Below are 18,172 nucleotides of genomic sequence, written 5' to 3' on the forward strand. Positions count from 1 at the left end.
GGGGGTTCCGCCATATTCGGGCCCAGTATCTCCATGAGAGCGCTTCTGGTCCTATGAAATTTAAAGTGTTGGAAGAGTGGGGGTTCATCAGTATCTCCACGTACCTGTTCCCAGGTTTTGACTACGCCATCCTGGAACAGGTCACCCGCTTTGCTGAGTCCTAGCTTCGCTAGTTCACTCGTGACCGCCCTTTCAGCCATGGGTGGAAGCCATAGCATCCAATCTAACGGCATCTCTGGTGAATATAGTGAGGCGCCGCCTTGTCGACTCAGGAGAGAGTGCCAGGCGTGGTTAGTTGAGGTGACGGAGTCTAAAATTCCTGTTCGACGATCCTGCGGCTTGAAGATCGTTGCATTGAGTGACAACGGATGCGCGAATAGACGCTCCATTCGGACATGTGGGATCAGCCTGTCTCCGTGTATCCAAGTGTGGAGGTGCGATGCCTGTGCTACCCTGTAATACAGTTCAAGGTCCGGGGCTGCTAAGCTCCCCATACTGTATGGCAGAGTGAGCGCCGACCATTTGACCCTTGGCTGTTTCCCCGCCCATGCTAGATTTATCATAAGGCTAGTCAGGCGTTTAAAGAAGGCCCTAGTGAGCACGATTGGCAGAGCGTTAAAGAGGAACAGGAACCTTGGTAACACCACCATCTTCATAATGGCTATGCGGCCCATGAGTGTAAGCGGCAGTTTGTTCCAGACCTCTATGTCGTCTTCCAATTTGCTGACCGCCCTACCATAGTTCTGGTTAATGAGCAGGTCCGGGTCCACATGTATTTGTATCCCCAAGTACCTGATCGGGTCGTCGGTCCACTTTAGAGGAAACTCAGTCTCTACCTGTGTGGTCACCTGGGTCAAGGGCAGCACCATCGATTTTGCCCAGTTGACTTTAAGACCGGATAGTACACCGAACCGTACCACCTCTCTCAGAAGTGGGGGGGAGCGAAGTAGCTGGGTCGTGCACATACAACAGCGTATCGTCCGCATACATGGACACCACTATTTTGTAAGTCGCGAAACGTATACCCTTGTGGCTGTGATATTCTCTCAGCGCGCATGCCAGTGGCTCTGCGGCTAGTGCATATAGTAGGGGGGATAGTTGGCCTATGTACAGAGGCGCCGAGATTGCATTGCCCACTCGCACTCTTGCTGAGGGCCCCTCGTAGAGTGCGCCCACCATTTGTAGGAAGGGCTTGCCAAGTCCCATGCGCCGCATCACCTGAAGGAGGAACGGCCATTCCACCGAGTCAATCGCCTTCTCCATATCTAAGAAAAGCGCCACTGCCGGTGTATCTTGCTTTACATGTTGGATGGTTCCTAGCACCGTTCTAATGTTGTATGTCGGGTTTCTGGTAGGCATGAACCCCGCCTGTTCTGGGGCCACTAAGTCAGGGGCCAACAGTGCCAGTCTGGTAGCCAGGACTTTAGCATATAATTTAGTGTCTACATTTAGTAGTGACAGTGGACGGTATGATTCGCAGTCGTCGTGCGCTTTATCCGGGTTCAGAATTGTGACAATCATGGCTTCTCTCATAGAGCCAGGCATACTGCCCTGTTCGCAGATGTCCCCCAGTGGCTTATGTATATGCGGTAGTAACTGCTCCTGAAAGGTTTTATAAAAGTCAACTGTCAGTCCGTCTATACCCGGCGCACTGCCCGATCGCATTGAATCTAGGGCATCTTTGATTTCATCAATCTGTAGGGGGCACATGAGGAATTCCCTCTCGGAGTTCGGAAGGAACGGGAGCTTTATGTGTTCCAAGTAGTCCAATATTTCAGCCGACATGTCCCCACTTCTGGAAGGGTAGAGCTCTGATTAGTAGTCTCTAAAGACAGAGGCAATATCTGCCTCATCAGTAACTCTGTCACCATCTGCCTTTCTCAGCTCTGAGATCATCTGCTTCCCTTGAGGATGTTAGCCAACGCCGAGCCGGGCCTCTCCCCCTCCTCGTACGTACGGGCCGTTGCATTTTTGCCCATGTGTTGAACCTCTCTGCCTGCTACTTCATGGAAATCCATCAGTAGGCGCTTGATTTCCTCCTCAGTCGCGTCGTCCGGTCTGGTGCGGCTCTGTTCCGCAAGGGCTTGTCGTTGGTGTTCCAGCTCCGCTAGCCCACCCCTCGTCGCCTTCGGGACACTAGAGTGTTTAGACATTGCAATGCCCCGTATGTAGACTTTAAAGGCCTCCCATACTGTCTGGAAGTCCTTTATCGACCCTACATTCTTTTCGAAGAATACGTCGATCGACTCCGCTAATTCACAGCGGAAGATCGGGTCAAGAAGCGAATACGGTGGGAAGCGCCATGTGAAAGGGGCGATCCTCCGCACCGGGGTCTCTACAACTATTAGTATTGGGGAATGATCCGACAGTGTGCGCGGGAGTACTTTGCATGTCTTAATAGATCGATTGATCCCGCAGTGGCAAACCAGTAGTCAATTCTAGTGTGTATCTCGTGATAAGCAGTGGGTGAAGCCATCACGGCCAGCACTCCTACTCCTCCACACATCCATGTCTAACACTAGTAGTTTCGCGGTGAGCGACTGTGCGGCCGCAGAGGGTCTGGGGGGGGAGAACCCGAGGACCTGTCCATATCCGGGTTAAGCGTCAAATTGAAGTCTCCTCCCCATAGTATGTGCGGGTGATAGTGTCCACCAACTTCACTAGCCAGTGTGTCATAGAATTCAGGGGAGTCATAGTTGGGGCCGTATGTATTGACAACTAGCAGGTCCAACCCCAGACCCCTGCAGGATGCTATAACATACCTGCCTTCCAAGTCCGCCCTAAGCGTCTGTATTTGTATGTTCGTTTTCGGGTTTACCCACGTAATGACTCCCCTTGCATGTGTAGTGAACCCCGCCACCTCTATATGTCCATCCAAGCCTCTGTTGTGTAGCATCCTACTCGTGAGCGGTAATTGTGTTTCCTGCAGGAGTGCTATGTCGATGTTATGACGTTTGAGGTAGCTTATCACCTTTCTGAGTTTTCTGTAGTCATTCAACCCTCTGACATTCCAGGTAAGGGCGCTGAGCGAGGAGGGCTGTGCATTTGTCGGTGTATTTGTTACTTCAGCCATCAAGGCGTGACCTGTGGTGCGATAGTGCGGGTCAGTATATATGGATGAGCTTTGACACCGCAGCCCATCCGCGAGTCGTGTGCGGTAGGATCATGTGGCATTTTAGAGCAAGCACTTTTAGACCTCTGAGGGGAGATAAACCCTGAATCCGTGAACAAACAGTAACATTCCCTGTTTCCCTTGAAGCCCCCACCCTCCTCCCACAGCAGACCAACTCCAACAACACGGCCTAGCTTGATAAGAACATCCCCCCTCCTCCCCTCTTCCCAAGTACTGCCTATCTGGACAGATTTGTGCGATCAGCGCGAGGGCAGAGGTCGCCAATATCAGCACAGGTATTACTTTCATACCTCATCGTGGCATTGAGAGCTTCGTAGCTCCGTCACTCCTTTAGTGTTTTTGCGCTCAAGCCCTAGGCTCCGTGCCATCCCCAGCCGACCCGGCAACCCCTAACAGCAGCAATGTTGTACCACCACCTCCCCCCCGCTCCTAGGATTACACTAATCCACTGTGCACATCCAACGGCTACAATCCACCCCATTGTCCCAACCTTTCAACGTGCATTCACATCAAAACAACAAGTAATTAACTAGGAGCGATCTCACCAGTGCTCGGTGACTCCGCAGTTCTCGTATTCCTGTAGTGAGCTGGCGCCATCCGAACCCCGGTCCGCCGGGGGCCGTATCCAACACTGTTCTGATCATCCTTGGGATCTCGCCCCCGGTCGGCGGTCGGAGTCCGCTTGTTCATGGCTCGCTTCCAAAACACTATTCCTGGTCTTCCAGCCCGCTGGTTGGTTCTTGTTCACCTTCTTGGTTCCTGGGACTGTTTCTCCGTTCCTTTGTCCATGTTTTCAGCGCCTTCTGTAGCTCCTTAGGGTCAGTGAAGATATGGGAATGTCCCTGTCGGTTAATGCGAAGCTTTGCCAGATACAGCATAGCGTAGTCCAGCCCTAGGTCTCGAATTTGCTGTTTGTACGGAGCAAAATGGCGACGTTCCTCCTGCACCCTCGGCGTGAAGTCCGGGTACAGCGAAATGGACGATCCCTCGTATTGCAGTTTCCCTTTTTCTCTAGCCAGTCGGAGGGCAGTGTCCCTGTCCCTGTAATTCAGGAGTTTCGCTATGATTGGCCTCGGTAGGGCGCCCGGACGCGGTCGCGGGCCCGGCGTGCGATGCGCCCTTTCCACTATAAACATAGTCGAAAAAACATCATCTCCTAGCAGCGTGGTGAGTAATTTCTCCACAAACAGCTCCATCTTGCCCACTTGCGTCGTTTCCGGTACGCCCGTGATGCGTATATTAGAGCACCGAGAGCGTCCCTCCAAGTCTTCTGACTTGTCTTGGATGACTTGGAGGAGTTTACCAATCTGTTTGCGATCCTTATCTAGGTACATTTGGGCCTCTTCCACTTCAGTCAGTCGCCTCTCGGACATGTCTAGCCTCTCCGCGTGCTTGTCCACTCTCTCAGACATTCGGTCCATGCGATAAATGAGGGCGTCAATTTTCATACCTATCGCAGCCATGCTATCTTGAAGGCCCTTCTCCATGGTAACTAGGAGACCCTTAATGTCCGCATAGAACGTGCTCTCCGGGCCTCTGCTCTGCTGTGTAGGCAAGGATTCCTGTGTTTCCGGGGGTCTCGACTTTCGCTGTTCAAACGCCAGCTTGGACTGCGTCTTGTCTCATTTGCCCATTTTTCCTTCCTCAGCAACTGCAAAACGGGTCCTCCTCGTGAGTGTTGCAGTCGCCACCTCCAGCCCTGGTCCCGCACAGCCGGTCTTCTGCACACACTGCGCTCCCTTCTCAGCCGGACTCTTCCACAGCTCAGTTCTCCGAGTTACTGCTACTCCCCTCAGGCTCACAGCCAATGTTTATTGTCCGCTTCAGCCCAGGTCCCACTGTCCAGAGCACTGGGGCAATCCACCTCCGCCGCAGGACTGGTCAGCAGGTGGGGAGGGGGGGGGGGGGGGGAGACAATCAGATCTCCACCAGGTCCGTGGAGTGTGCCCAGCTCCTGCGCAGGCTCCAGCACCGGATCGCAGTGGGCAGGGGGGGGGAACCCCATACCTCTGCGTCCCTTGAACTTTTGCAGCTTCCCGACTGCCCAGTTGGCCCCCCCTCAGCGTCTCGCCACGGAGCTCTACAGTGTCCCTCCGACCGGCAAGTGTCCTCCAAAGTCGCGCTCCCCAACTGCCCCCGGGCTCACCCGATCTCACCTGGTGTGTGCCGCTAGTGCGATCGTGGCCTTCTCGTCTTTATGGCGCAGTTTCGCTAAATGTCAGGTTCGGGATACAAATGTGCCAGCTCGCCCCAGCTGCGTCAGGCCCAGTCCGCTACTGCGGCTCATTGAGCGTCCTCCCGTCCTTCGATGTCCGGGATCTGTTCTGCGGGGTCCAGGATCAGCTGTTTGTCAGACCTCTAGGGCCGTCGCCTCGTCCCTTCGGTCTGCCAGTGTCCCCAATGGCAGCTCCCCTCAGGCCAAGGCAAAATGGCGCCGCGCCGCGCCGCAACGAGGCACTCCACCTGCCGTGGGTTGCAGCGTCGCAGCAGAAACAGGCAGTCGTCAGCAGCCCCCCAGTGCACCCTTGTCTAGGGGGGCGTGGGGTCAGCGGCACCCGCTATTGTCCGCTCCTCTCTTGCAGCTCTAATCCGATGGCCGGATTCACTGTAGCAGGGGCCGTCCGGCGGACCGCACGTTGCGTGACGTCCTCCGGGGCAAGGATCAGGCAAGAGCCCGGCTTTGCGGCCCTGTCCGCCTCCGCTCCTGGTCGCGTTCGTTCCCGGCTCCGGCGGCACGGAAGCTCTTTTCCCGCCACCAGGCGTCTCCGGGAGTCAGGCGACAGCTTCGGAGCCCCCGGTGCTCGGCTATTTCAGGATAATTACAGGATTGTAGGGAGTGACGGCACGGAGCCCTCACTTCAGGCGTCCGCCATCGTTGCCGGCAAGCTCCGCCCCCCTCGTGGAGCAGATGATTGTTAATCTGCTGGTGCAGGGTCACCACTTCGCCACGTGTTCTTAACAAGAAAGGAGGAATCGACCCTGGAGCGAAGTTCAAACCGTAGGTCATTTATTAAGCATTCATGAATGGGGCTCCGTCGGACAAGCACCATAGAGATACTCAAGGAGAGAGTATGCTGAACGATGGTTACATGGGTTTTTATAGCAAAGATCACAGACCATGGACGCCCAGAGAATAAATAGAGCTTTGGAAAGAACACACAAATGAGACCATCAGTAAGAATCAACAGCCTTGGTGCCTACAATGTCCCAATTTAGATTCTCTACCATTGTTATACAGGTGCTGTGTCAAGGATAGAGTCAGGCTGAAAACAGGGCAGGGGTGAAAATAAATGAGGCACATCTTAATTTAAAAACAAAAGATTTTACATTTCCACACCGCTTCACGTTTACCCACTTTCCCCTTCTCCCCATCCCATTCTTGTCTCCAATTCCCTCTCCCTGCCTGTTCTCTTACCGGTTTTCCGTTCTCCCTCCTCCCTCTAAGTTCTCCAAAGCCTCTTCCTGCCTTTCTCTTTCCGTCCCTTTCTTATCAATTTCTCCATTACTCCATTATGTTCATGGCGTGTGTATCCAAATTGCAAATCTGCTTTAAGCCCCTTAACATGGGTTATATGTGTGGAAATGCAGCGTCTTTTCAGTTTTTTAAGCAAAAGTTTGAAGTGATATTTGGCACTGCGCACAAGCACGGTCTGATTACTGGCGCACGTAGCCATGGCTGCAACGCACAGAGACCCTACTACCGCACACAGAGGAAAAAAATTAGAGGGAACATTGTTACTAATCTTCTCAGAGAGGTATGGGTGTATAATAAATCTTGAATAGTTGTAGGACACATTCCCTAAATCTACAGATATCAAAAAGTGAGTGATCTAAGCAAGTTGTCCAAGGAAGGAGTCCATAATAAACTCGAACTAAAGCATGTTTCTGTTTGTGTCTAGTGAGCTACTCGCCAACCAAGTCTACTACTTAATTACCTTCAGTTCTAAACTTTTGAGCCTTAAAAAAATACATTTGTGAACTTTGGAATGTACTGAAGCCTACATGTTCCCATACAGACAATAAATTATACTTTATTTTGGAATACGAAGTCCTTAACGTTTGGACCAAATATTAATTTATAAAACTGTTGGGAGTGCTTGGGTTGTTTAGGAATAAAACTCTGTAGAATTAGTTTGTTTTCCTTTTGTGCCCCCAGTTTTATTTTTTCTAGGGGCAGGCGTAACTTGCATAATTTACTGTTGCTTAATGACTAAAAATTACAGCTAAATTATGCAGGATTACACGAGTGTTATTTCCTAAGCGCAAAACGCATCATTCTGTCAAAATGAATAAGGGTGTATTTTGTACTAAGAAAATAGCACTAAAAGTAAAAAAACAGGAACAGCAGAATCAACTCACACTCTCTGTTCCTGTGCTCTTAGTTTGTTCCCAAATTACTTTAAACTACACAAATGCGCACAATTGCATAATTTTCAGTAATTTCACTCCACAAGAGGGACACAACTACTATCATTTCTCTGGTTACTCCTATGTAATCAAAATGTCACCCATATTTAATTCTTTCACATTAAACCACATCCTCCTTCTCAACACTGAGATCATCACATTCTCCTCCAGGATGCACCTTGTTAAGACCATGGATGGCTTTTATCAGGGCAAATCAGCTGGCAGATCACCTCAGATTTTCTGAGATATGCTCTTATGTTGTGCACGAAAAAAAACAGGCAAAGTTTATTAAAAAAAAGGATACCGGGTTGTTTTTATTTCTTGAAATTGTGATGCTTCTACCACATGTTTTGTTGCCTGTAACTGAGAGACTACGCCTGCAATGAAAATACTTTGTGCAATTCAGTAACCTGTTTAAGTAGCCCCATTGGCGCCGTTAATTCTCTTCTTTTTTTTAATTTTTTATAACGTTCCTTTTATTTTAGTTATTTCCCACTTTTCTAATTTTTAAATTGGGTGAGAATTTTTAGGTGATTTTTGCCGGTTGAGTAAAGTGTCAACTAATAAAAGTGTCTGTGTGTATGTACATTGTGTTTTTATTATGTAGCAGTGCAACTTGCTGGATAGGTCAATTTTATACAGATTTACTTGTATTTCTGTATTCTCTTCCCCTTTTACCGTGTGCTAGCACTAGTAAAGCAATACTTAAAGAATGAGAGACTAACCAGAAAATGGCACATTTTGAATATATGCGCTGGACTGTCTATTGACATTTTTAATCTTTGTAATGGATTGTATTTTACGGAGAATCAAAATATTAAACCTTGGGAGATGGAAACCTAATTATACAGTTGCTATCCTCCGCAGAGGACCTCAAAAGTAATCCAATTTGATTGTTTATTTTTCTATTTTATTCAGATTCTTTTCATGGAATTTTCTGAACAGGATCAGGGCAACCTTACACCATCATCTTTAAAAACCACTTTATTTTTTAATAACATAGAAGGCATCAATAGAATTCTTTGGAAAATGACACTTTGCACTAGACATGCTGTCACAAAGTACTTTCTTTGCACATTGTATTCTTCAGAGTTATTGTGACAGTGAAGCAGGAATTGTAATTGTGGGTGCTCCGGATATCTGATTTAGAGCTCTAAAATTGCTTTTACTATAACGAAAAAATGGTCTCTGACGCTGATTGTTTTGAGCATGGGAAAGAAAAACAATCATTTTAGTTTCTATTAAGTGCTTGTAACTTCAGCATCATATATAATATATTTCTTTGCTTGATTGGTGATTTTATTTTTGTTTTGACCCCCTGAGTTTGGTTTTTGTTTATTAAACCATGTACCAGTCATGACTACCACTTTAGTGCCTTTTTTTCTCTCTCTGAGTTTTATATAGCGCGAACTTGACCCGAATCGGGTATCAGAGATCTTTACATAGCACAAGTTGCATTACATGAGGACGCATTAATTTTTGTTAGGCACGGGGAGATTAAGTGATTTGCCCAGAATCCCAGAATGTTCAGCGTCCTTGCCGAGACTCGAACCCAGTTGCCCATATTCGAGGTTGACTGCCCTAGCCGCTGGGCCAAGTCCTCTCCCCATATACCCTCATCCCCTCCACCACAAGTATCTCTTACTTCCTGGATTATTTTTAATTTCACATATTTTTATTAAGTGAATGACATCAATGCCTGTTTACAAAAACATAGCAGGCTTATTTTATTGGTAAATTTAAATAAAGAAATCATTGTTTGATTGTAGAGACATATGCATGTAGAGAGGTGGAAAGATTGTATAAACACTAATAAGCAATGAGTCAAGGATTAGATTTAAGAAAATGGACTGCAGGTTGTAAAACATGCACAAAAACATTTTGCACCAAGAACTGCACAAACTGAAGGACAATTTTTAAAACTGAGATGGGAGCAGAGGAAAAGAGGAAAAAGAAGAAAAGGGAGTACAGGTTTATAACGGGCATATGAGGGGTAGGAGAGGAGAATACAGGTGAAGGTGACGCAAAACGGGATGGCAGCACTTGAAAGCTGCTTGTTAGGGGAAACCATGAGGTGAGTGGTTTTGAAAAGTGCAGCTAACATAGATAGATGTCGAGGAGGGGATCATGGCGGGTTCTTCTGTACATTTAAGTAAGTAGAATGCACAACTTTCTGAAAGACGTTAGTTTGTGAGAGTTTCGGAAACAAAAGTAATCAGCTCTCCTAGTGAAAAATAACCAGTTCGACTAGGAGTGGAGTTAGATGTTTGGGGATCTTTTCCATCCAATGAATTAGTTTTACACCAAAAAACTGCATGAGGTCAATGAGGAAGAGGCGCGTTTTGGGGGTTGCAGGGATATTGGGTCCTGCGAAAATGCCATATATGGGTAATGTTGCCTAGTTGTAAGTGGCAGTTCCAGCAAAGATTAGTGTCCATGAGGCCTAGCTTAAATAGTGCCATTAAAGTCCAAAAGGTGTTATGAAGGGATCTAATTTGGGCTACGGATGGGTAGATTTTGTATTTGAATGGAGAGTTCCATTTTTTCATCGAGACAGGGAGAGGAATCCGGAATCAACTGGTTGACTCCCGCAGGATATTGTTATCCATGTAAGGTATTCTTTGAAAGTAAAGAGAAACTATACATTTGTTAAGCTAAGTGGCCTCTTTTGTTTAGTCTTGGGAGCAGCCAAGGGGGACCCGGGTTATTAACATCACTCAATTTCGTTTTCGCTACTTAATGGTTTAGAAACTGGTGTAAGTGGAGGTTGGGAATTATGTAATGAGTTTGGAAATCTGTGAAAGGCTTGGGGTTCTCTCTAAATCTAACGCTTTTGATTAGATGCCCCTGTGCAACCAGCCCTTTCAAAATGAAATGAGATCATTGGTTTTAATATATACAGAGAGGGATACTACAATCTAGTAAACTTGGAATTTACGTTCCACCAAACTTAATGCAGCAAGCGTGCTGTGTAGAGTCGTGTAGGAATATTTAATATCGAATAAGTACTGTTTCTGAATATTGAGTAGTGCACAGAGGGGGAGTGGATGGGGGAGGTCCCTCTCTGGGGGGAACCAGGCCTGCATTCCGGACTTCTTTTAGCAGAGCCACCAGGACCTTTGTCTAGCCAAGAAGGCTGATTGGTATTTTAAGTATTCCGGTAACTTAGTTCCACCTTTTTAGGTCTCGCCTGTCGATGCGCATGCGCATCGAGCAAGGTGAGAGTATTGGGACTTATCCGCTCTTTATCCACACTGCAAGGAATCGTGGCGATTCCTTGCAGTGCCCGTGACTTTTAAGCTCAATGCGCATGCGCATTGAGCTTAAAAGCGCGTGCACGTCCGTCTTTGTTTACCCGCTCCGCCCCCTCCCCTTCCCGCCGTCTCGCATTTCCCCTGTCGCACTTCTCCTCCCCCCTCCCCTCTCTTCCCTCCGTCTTGTTTATTGTACCCGCTCCGCCCCCTCCCCTTCCCGCCGTGTCGCATTTCTCCTCCCCCCTCCCCTCTCTTCCCTCCGTCTTGTTTCCCTTCCATTTCTTGCATTGAAGCGTGGTTGTTGCTTGTTATTTGAATGCCTGACCCGAGTTCCTGTGCGACGAGCTGAGCCGGCAGCTGAGCGAGGACAAAGAGCTGGAGAGGGACCCGCGGGCGCGGCTCTCCTGCACTGTCTGCAACAACCAGGTTTACGTTACTGCGTTTATTTGCCACCCCTCTGAGGTAGATGCTGTTTTATGAAAATTTGTACAATTATTTAGCTTCAGCATTGGAGTGATTAAGTGATTTGCCCAGTTCAGCAACACTGAGGCTCAAACACTGATCTTCAGGTCAGGAGTCAGCAGCTCTGATGCAGCTGCTCTTTGGAGGAGGGTGCGGGTACAGTCGGGACCACTCTGTGCGCTTGCTTTTGGATATCGCAGCACTTTCCCAGTTGCCTTATTAGCCACCCGGGGTGTCACCAAAGTGCCTTGATTAATGCCGTGGCAGTGGAGAGGGGTGCCCCTGCTGTCACAAAGTGAATCAAATTTTCAACTTCTCGCCCCATTAGTTCCGCTCCCCAGCCTCTCTCCTGCCCGTCACTTTCCACCCTCGTTGCACTAAAACAGAAAGCGAAAGTAAGTAAAAGCACCTCGTTTAACAAAGCCCTGTACTTCCTGACCAAGATAATGCCTGAAAATACAGGTATTTCAATGCAGGCTAGTCATGTCTTGCTCCCAGCACACAGTGTGCTCCTAAACATACATCTCTTCTTTGCCGCTCCTAAGTGTCTATCAGAGTCTATACCCTATGTCTTTGCACCCCTCCCTCCCCTGCACACCATCCCACACGGTCCCCAACTACCCCCAAAACATTTTAACCTCAGTCTACCACACTTCCTCTCTCTCTGAGCCTGTCTCTTCTGCTATCCCAGAACTCGCGAACAGGCTCCTCTCCCCATGAGTCTTTCCCACTGCCCTCCCTACTTGAGGCCCTCAGTTCATCTCTTCCTCTCCTCCTGCAAAACTGTCAGGTGAGTTGTAGCTCCCCCTGCCTTTGCTCTGGCCCCTCCCACCCTCAACCCCTCACTCACCCTCACTCTCACTCCTCACTCCCCCTCACCCTCACTCACCCTCAACCCCTCACCCTCACTCACCCTCAACCCCTCACCCTCACTCACCCTCACTCACCCTCAACCCCTCACCCTCAACCCCTCACTCACCCTCACCCTCACTCACCCTCAACCCCTCACCCTCACTCTCACTCACCCTCACTCACCCTCACTCACCCTCAACCCCTCACTTACCCTCGCTCTCACTCATCCTCACTCACCCTCAACCCCTCACCCTCACTCACCCTCAACCCCTCACCCTAACTCACCCTCACCCTCACTCACCCTCAACCCCTCACTCACCCTCACTCACCCTCAACCCCTCAACATCAACCCCTCACCCTCACTCACCCTCACCCTCACTCACCCTCACTCACCCTCACTCACCCTCACTCACCCTCACTCACCCTCACCCTCACTCACCCTCACTCACCCTCACCCTCACTCACCCTCACTCACCCTCACTCACCCTCACCCTCACCCTCACTCACCCTCACTCACCCTCACTCACTCTCACCCTCACTCACCCTCACTCTCACTCACCCTCACTCTCACTCACCCTCACTCACCCTCACTCACCCTCAACCCCTCACTCACCCTCACCCACCCTCACCCTCACTCACCCTCACTCACCCTCAACCCCTCACCCTCACACAGTGCAATAGGTCTCGGAGCATTTGAGTTAGAGCTTTTAGAAATGTTTATGGCTTTTTTTTAATTCTTTAGCATTGGCTACAGGAAACAAAAATGCTAAAGATTTACAAAAAAACCCATAAACAATTCTAAAAGCACTAACTCTAATGCTGCGAGACCTATTGCATTTCCAATGCTTGTTGTTTTTATCTAATCTAACTTTTAAAGGGGAGAGTCTCTTTTTTGTCTTGCCGTAAGATCTCTAAAATTTGGGGCGCTCGAAGGCTGGCAAGCAAGATGGCCAGACTCCTGTGAGGCTCCTGCTGTCTGGGGCCTACATCCACCAGCATCCTGCTTCAGACAGCCCCATTGCACTATATACAGGCACAACCTGACTGGAAGGACCACTGGATGTCGATCCCTGCCACAATAGTGTTGCTATAGTGTTGCTTATGTGATACAAAATACTCTGCTGAATGCTGGATCTCGCTAATGGCGGGCACCAGTACACTGTGAGTATAAAGTAAGGCCTCGACATCACAAAGAGGTACATGGGGAGCAGATTGAGGCCCCCCCAAAAAATATATTCTAGGCTGCTGCGGGGAGTGGCTCTCAACTAAGGCACACAATCGTTTGCGGCCTGCTATCTGTGTGGCCTGCCGCTCCGGGGGCTGCCCACCTTGGATGTAAATAGCGGGGGATGACTGCACTGCTCCCCGCAGGGGCTCCACGCATACAGCAGCTCCCATACATACTGGACTGTATTGTCGGGTGAAGTCTTTGCCAGTTCAGTAACCAAGCTTGGCGCCGGGGAGGACGCCGTTGTGGTAAGGAAAATTCTCTTCTTAAGTTATCTTCCTCTGTGAAACACCACTCTTGTCCACACATACACAGAGAGGCCAGGTAGTCAGAGGAAAAAGCGTAACCAAGTATTTTATTATACACTCTAGTGGGCACAGGTCTGTAGGAGGGTTTGCTCATACTGTATAAGTATCTGTCTCGAATGTCTTTGACATTCGAGACAGATACTTATACAGTATGAGCAAACCAGGAAGTGAGAAAAAGTAGTCTGAGCTAGTTAAGGCTGGAAACTTGGAGCGCTTGGGGATACAATAAATCATCTGTAGCACAAATACAATCTACATTAATTTCGGATAAGACGTGTAAAACCCAAAGTGAAAAGGAACAGGAAGATTAACGTGACATTCTCGCACATTATCACATGGTTCTCTGAGAAACAATGAAGTACCTTTATACTTTCAAATGTACTGAAACTAAGGCTTAGGAAAACAGGACTTATCCCCGAATATAACATAGAATAAATGTTATTTACAATTAAATGGAAGAGCAAGGGCTCAATCTAAATTACAACCTAACACTGTGGCCTGGGGATTACGGCTCTGGCATTCGCTGTGGGATTCTTGGGCCATCCACATCCCCTGGTGGACTCTGCTGCCACATGGAGGGGTGGGATAGTCTTGTGAAATTTGGCACTGACTCGCTGGAGCGGTAGGTGAAATAGATCTGTGCTCCTGACTCAACTTATGGCCAGGAAAAAAATAATTGCAAAGCCTGCACATTTTCTCAGAGTGGTATATCCTGTGAATCACCCTTTGGTGTGACAGGTGTTCTGTGTGCAGGTTGACGCCTGGTGTGACCGATCTCCCTGCTGCTCCGCTAGCCATTGGACATGCTGGAGTCTGCTCCTGCAGCTGAGTGGAGATGTGGCGGGACTTGGCACCTGCGGTGCTATAAGCCTGTCATCTGTTATCAGATTATACACGCAGAAGCACCCTGAGATTGTCGAAGGTACCGTTGCTTTCCAGCTGGCGAGCAGTGTGACATCCCACAGACTATTGGAGTGCAGTCCCCATACGGAGACACTACTCAACCTTACTGCCTGGCTCAACTAAGGGCAAGACAGACTGCAAGTTATTGAAAATACCATTTGAATCCCGTTGATCCACCTGTATGCCGGTGAGTAAGATGAATCAAACTAGTGTAGTGTAAACGAGCCACCCACTGGCAAATTCACTGCAGCAGCAGACATGAAAAAAGTGCTTGTTGCCATGCAGCAGATCCTCGCATCCACTGAATTAAAAATCTACACTATGTGCACCGGGATAGACTCTATTACTCATAACCTGGAGAAACAAAATGCAGCATAACTCAAACTGAAGGATACGGTGTCTAGTTGTGTCAAAGTTGCTAAATATGGAAAAGATACTCCAAATCATAGTTTCCAAGAAAGAAGATTTAGAAGCATGATCTCACCGAAACAACTTGCGTATCTTGGGTGTTCCAGAAACTACTAACACGGGCAAAATAGAGGAATTTGTAGAACACTTGCTGACCACACTCTTTGGAACAGATCCTTTCTCTAAAGTATGAATTGAAGAACATTCCCTTTGCGCATTTGTTGCCCGCCCGCCACCTAGTACAACCCAGAGGCCCATCAATGCTAGACTGCTGAATACTGTGACAGAGACAAGCAGGGATGTTGAATATATTCTAATATCTACTTGCCCACGGGGCAGGTTGCTTCATAAATCTACTTGTCCTGTAACAAAATCTGCTTGTCCCTTCGGTGCCATGTAGTGCGGCAACAAATTATGGCAGCAATCTCATTATATAAGCGCTCTCATATAGCCTCTCTGATTATGCCAGGGCTCATACCATAGTAGTGTTTGAACAATAATCCCCTTATGTTGCCACATTTCAGTTGATCTACATACTGGCTCTAAAGTTATTGGTAAGCAATAGTTCCAAGGTTAGAATGCCCTTTTGAGTATGTGCAAACCTACTAACTTGCATGTTTTACGGGTTTTCAAAAACTCTTCTCTAGTCTTTTCCCATACTGGGAAATGTTGGAAATTTACTCCTGACAGTGGCAGACGAAAACCTTCTTCCAGAGTTGGGGTACAAAAGTGGCTGGAGGGGAAGTGAACTTGTAGACACTCGTATGTTCGCATGAGCAAATCTACACATGCATATTTGCTCATGCTAAAAAAGCAGCTCACAAATATTTTCTAGGAGTACTGGTTCTTCTTCCACTTCTGTAAATTCTCGGGCATTCACGGAAGCAGTATAGCTGCACTTAGTGCAAGAACATGTACCATGGGTGCACGTTTGAGGCTTTCTATAAAAATAAATAAAATAAAAATTGGGCCCCTTATTTGGTCTGGCGTTGACCGGGACCTTTTGTTTTTATTAAAATTCTGTCTCTCTCCATCCATATCAGCTGGCTTTACTGTGAGTGACCGTATGCAGCTAGTCTAAATCCTCCCTCTAACTACAGAATTACACAGTGCGCAAACAAGGCAAAGTGCCTGTTGCTATTGTTACATGTGACTAGCTGTTGGTGGCAGGGTACAGCCTTTGAAAGTGCAAAATGTCTATACTGCAACAACTTTTTTGCATAACTGAAGGACTGGTCACTTTATGTTAATTGTATATTTTGTAATGTTTCTCATTATTTTGTATATTACTTTGCATTTGCAGTGGTTTCAAATGTCAATTGTCATAGCTGTTCATGGTCCGTTTTAAGTGTATTGTTCTTGTTGACATGATTCAAAAATTGAATGTGTATGTTTAAATGTGAACAATTCATTAAAGTGTAATAAAAACACGAAACCACTCCAATAGATGAGATGACTCCTTTACAAATGTCCTTAATTTGATCGCACACCCTGACACTTAGTTGTTCATAAATTTACTGTGAGTGACAGCATTCTGCTCTTTCACAAGGAGCATATCGGCACACAAAGTAGTTTTGGTCAGTGCCAGTAACTACTGAGGCATGGTGTGCTTTTTGAGACCAAATCTTTTTTTGCTTTTGCCAATGTTTTTTATAACGGTGAGGGCCCGGCAGCTCCCAAACCAATAAGATTTTACAAAAACCATGCCAAAACAAGTCCCACATTGACAAAACTAAAAAGCTGACTACCAATTTCAGAACTACTGGCTTTGCTGTTGAAATTTAAAATCGGATTCTCTTGTTTTTTCATTGAGCTATGCATCATCCATTTTCACCCCTGCCCTACTTTCAGCCCCGGCTGTATCCTTGACTCCGCACTTGCATAAACCTTGGTAAAGAATCTAGATAAGGGTTTTGTAGTCTATGTATACATGCTGAGTCAGTACAAAAGAACAGCTGGCGACTGCTCTGGGTTTTTCAGACAATGGTAAAACCTCAAGTAAAGTTTAGCCAGGTAGCATATCTTGTTGTGCAGCTTTAGGGTGCGACGATTGCACAAGGCACCAAGGCTGTCGATTCGTTACCTCATTTGTGTGTTTTTCCCAAAGCTCTATTTACCTCTGGGCATCGCTTGTTTGTGATCTTTTGCTATAAAAATGTGGGTAATCATCGTTCAATGTGCTTCCTCCTTGAGTATCTTAATGGTGCTTACCGGATGAGGCCCCATTCATGAATGCTAATAAATGACCTTTGGTTTGTACTTCACTCCAGTGTTGATTCCTCCTTTACTTGTTAAAGAACCCGTGGACGAAGGGTGACCCCTGCACCAGTGTGTTATAAATAATCTGCTTCCACAAATTGGCACCCAAACGTGGAGCCCCATCAAAGGCTTGCAGTCAGACCGGGGAAGGAGATTGTGTCAGTAAGACTAACTTGACTGAGGAGCGCACCACCTGAAGAGACTAGTTCTCTGGTCCAATGTGATCTTCTCAGCACTCTGAATCTGATCTTCCCGGAGGCTGCTAACCTTGACTGGGGCCCTTGGACGGTCATTTTTTTTTTTAGATCGACAGGTGGGAGTTGAAGTCTATGAATAAGGTAGATTTGAATTGAACCGGTTCTTTTCGTTATTTGGAATTTGTCTGGAACTTGTTTGGCATTTGTTTGGAATCTATTTGGAATTTGTTCAGACCCTTCTTTGGAACTTGCTATTTGTATTGTTTCACAATTTTTCTTACAGGTAACGTGAGAAAATTTATCATTTTTTTTCTCTGTTTATAAGTTTCTTATATTTTATATAACATGCCTGTAATGTGTACACTTTGGAAGTTTTGTGTCTGCTGCTGCAATAAGCAGCGCATTTTGGAAGCAAGTCAGCCGGCGTCACCAGAAGGAACGTCGAATTTTGAGATGTACATCAAATATGGTATTTGTCCCATTATGTATAATACATTATGGAAAAAATATACAAAAGTGGATCCCCAGTTGCAATGGTCATTAGAGGGAACAATGGACCCTCCAAAACTAGAGTATTTAGAAAAAACGATTGTTTATAAAGAAAGTTAGGCCAGCTATGTTTGACAGTTTACGTATGTGGAGGAAAGAAGTGAAGGAGCGGCACCTCAAGGCAGGGAGGGTACAAAGGAAACAGGAAAGAAAGAGTATCAGAAGTATAGGGAACTAAACGATAAACAAGTTCAGGAGAAAAAGGAATGTTT

At 47.2% G+C, this 18,172-nt stretch overlaps 1 protein-coding gene across 7 annotated transcripts in view; it reads left to right on the forward strand.

Annotated features, from left to right (window-relative positions):
* Window positions 1–18,172, forward strand: part of PTPRK (protein tyrosine phosphatase receptor type K) — a 1,685,403-nt gene that overhangs the window by 110,807 nt on the left and 1,556,424 nt on the right. The window lies entirely within an intron of this gene.

The sequence above is a fragment of the Lissotriton vulgaris genome, chromosome 6, assembly GCF_964263255.1.
Source record: "Lissotriton vulgaris chromosome 6, aLisVul1.2, whole genome shotgun sequence".
In the NCBI taxonomy this organism is placed as follows: domain Eukaryota; kingdom Metazoa; phylum Chordata; class Amphibia; order Caudata; family Salamandridae; genus Lissotriton; species Lissotriton vulgaris.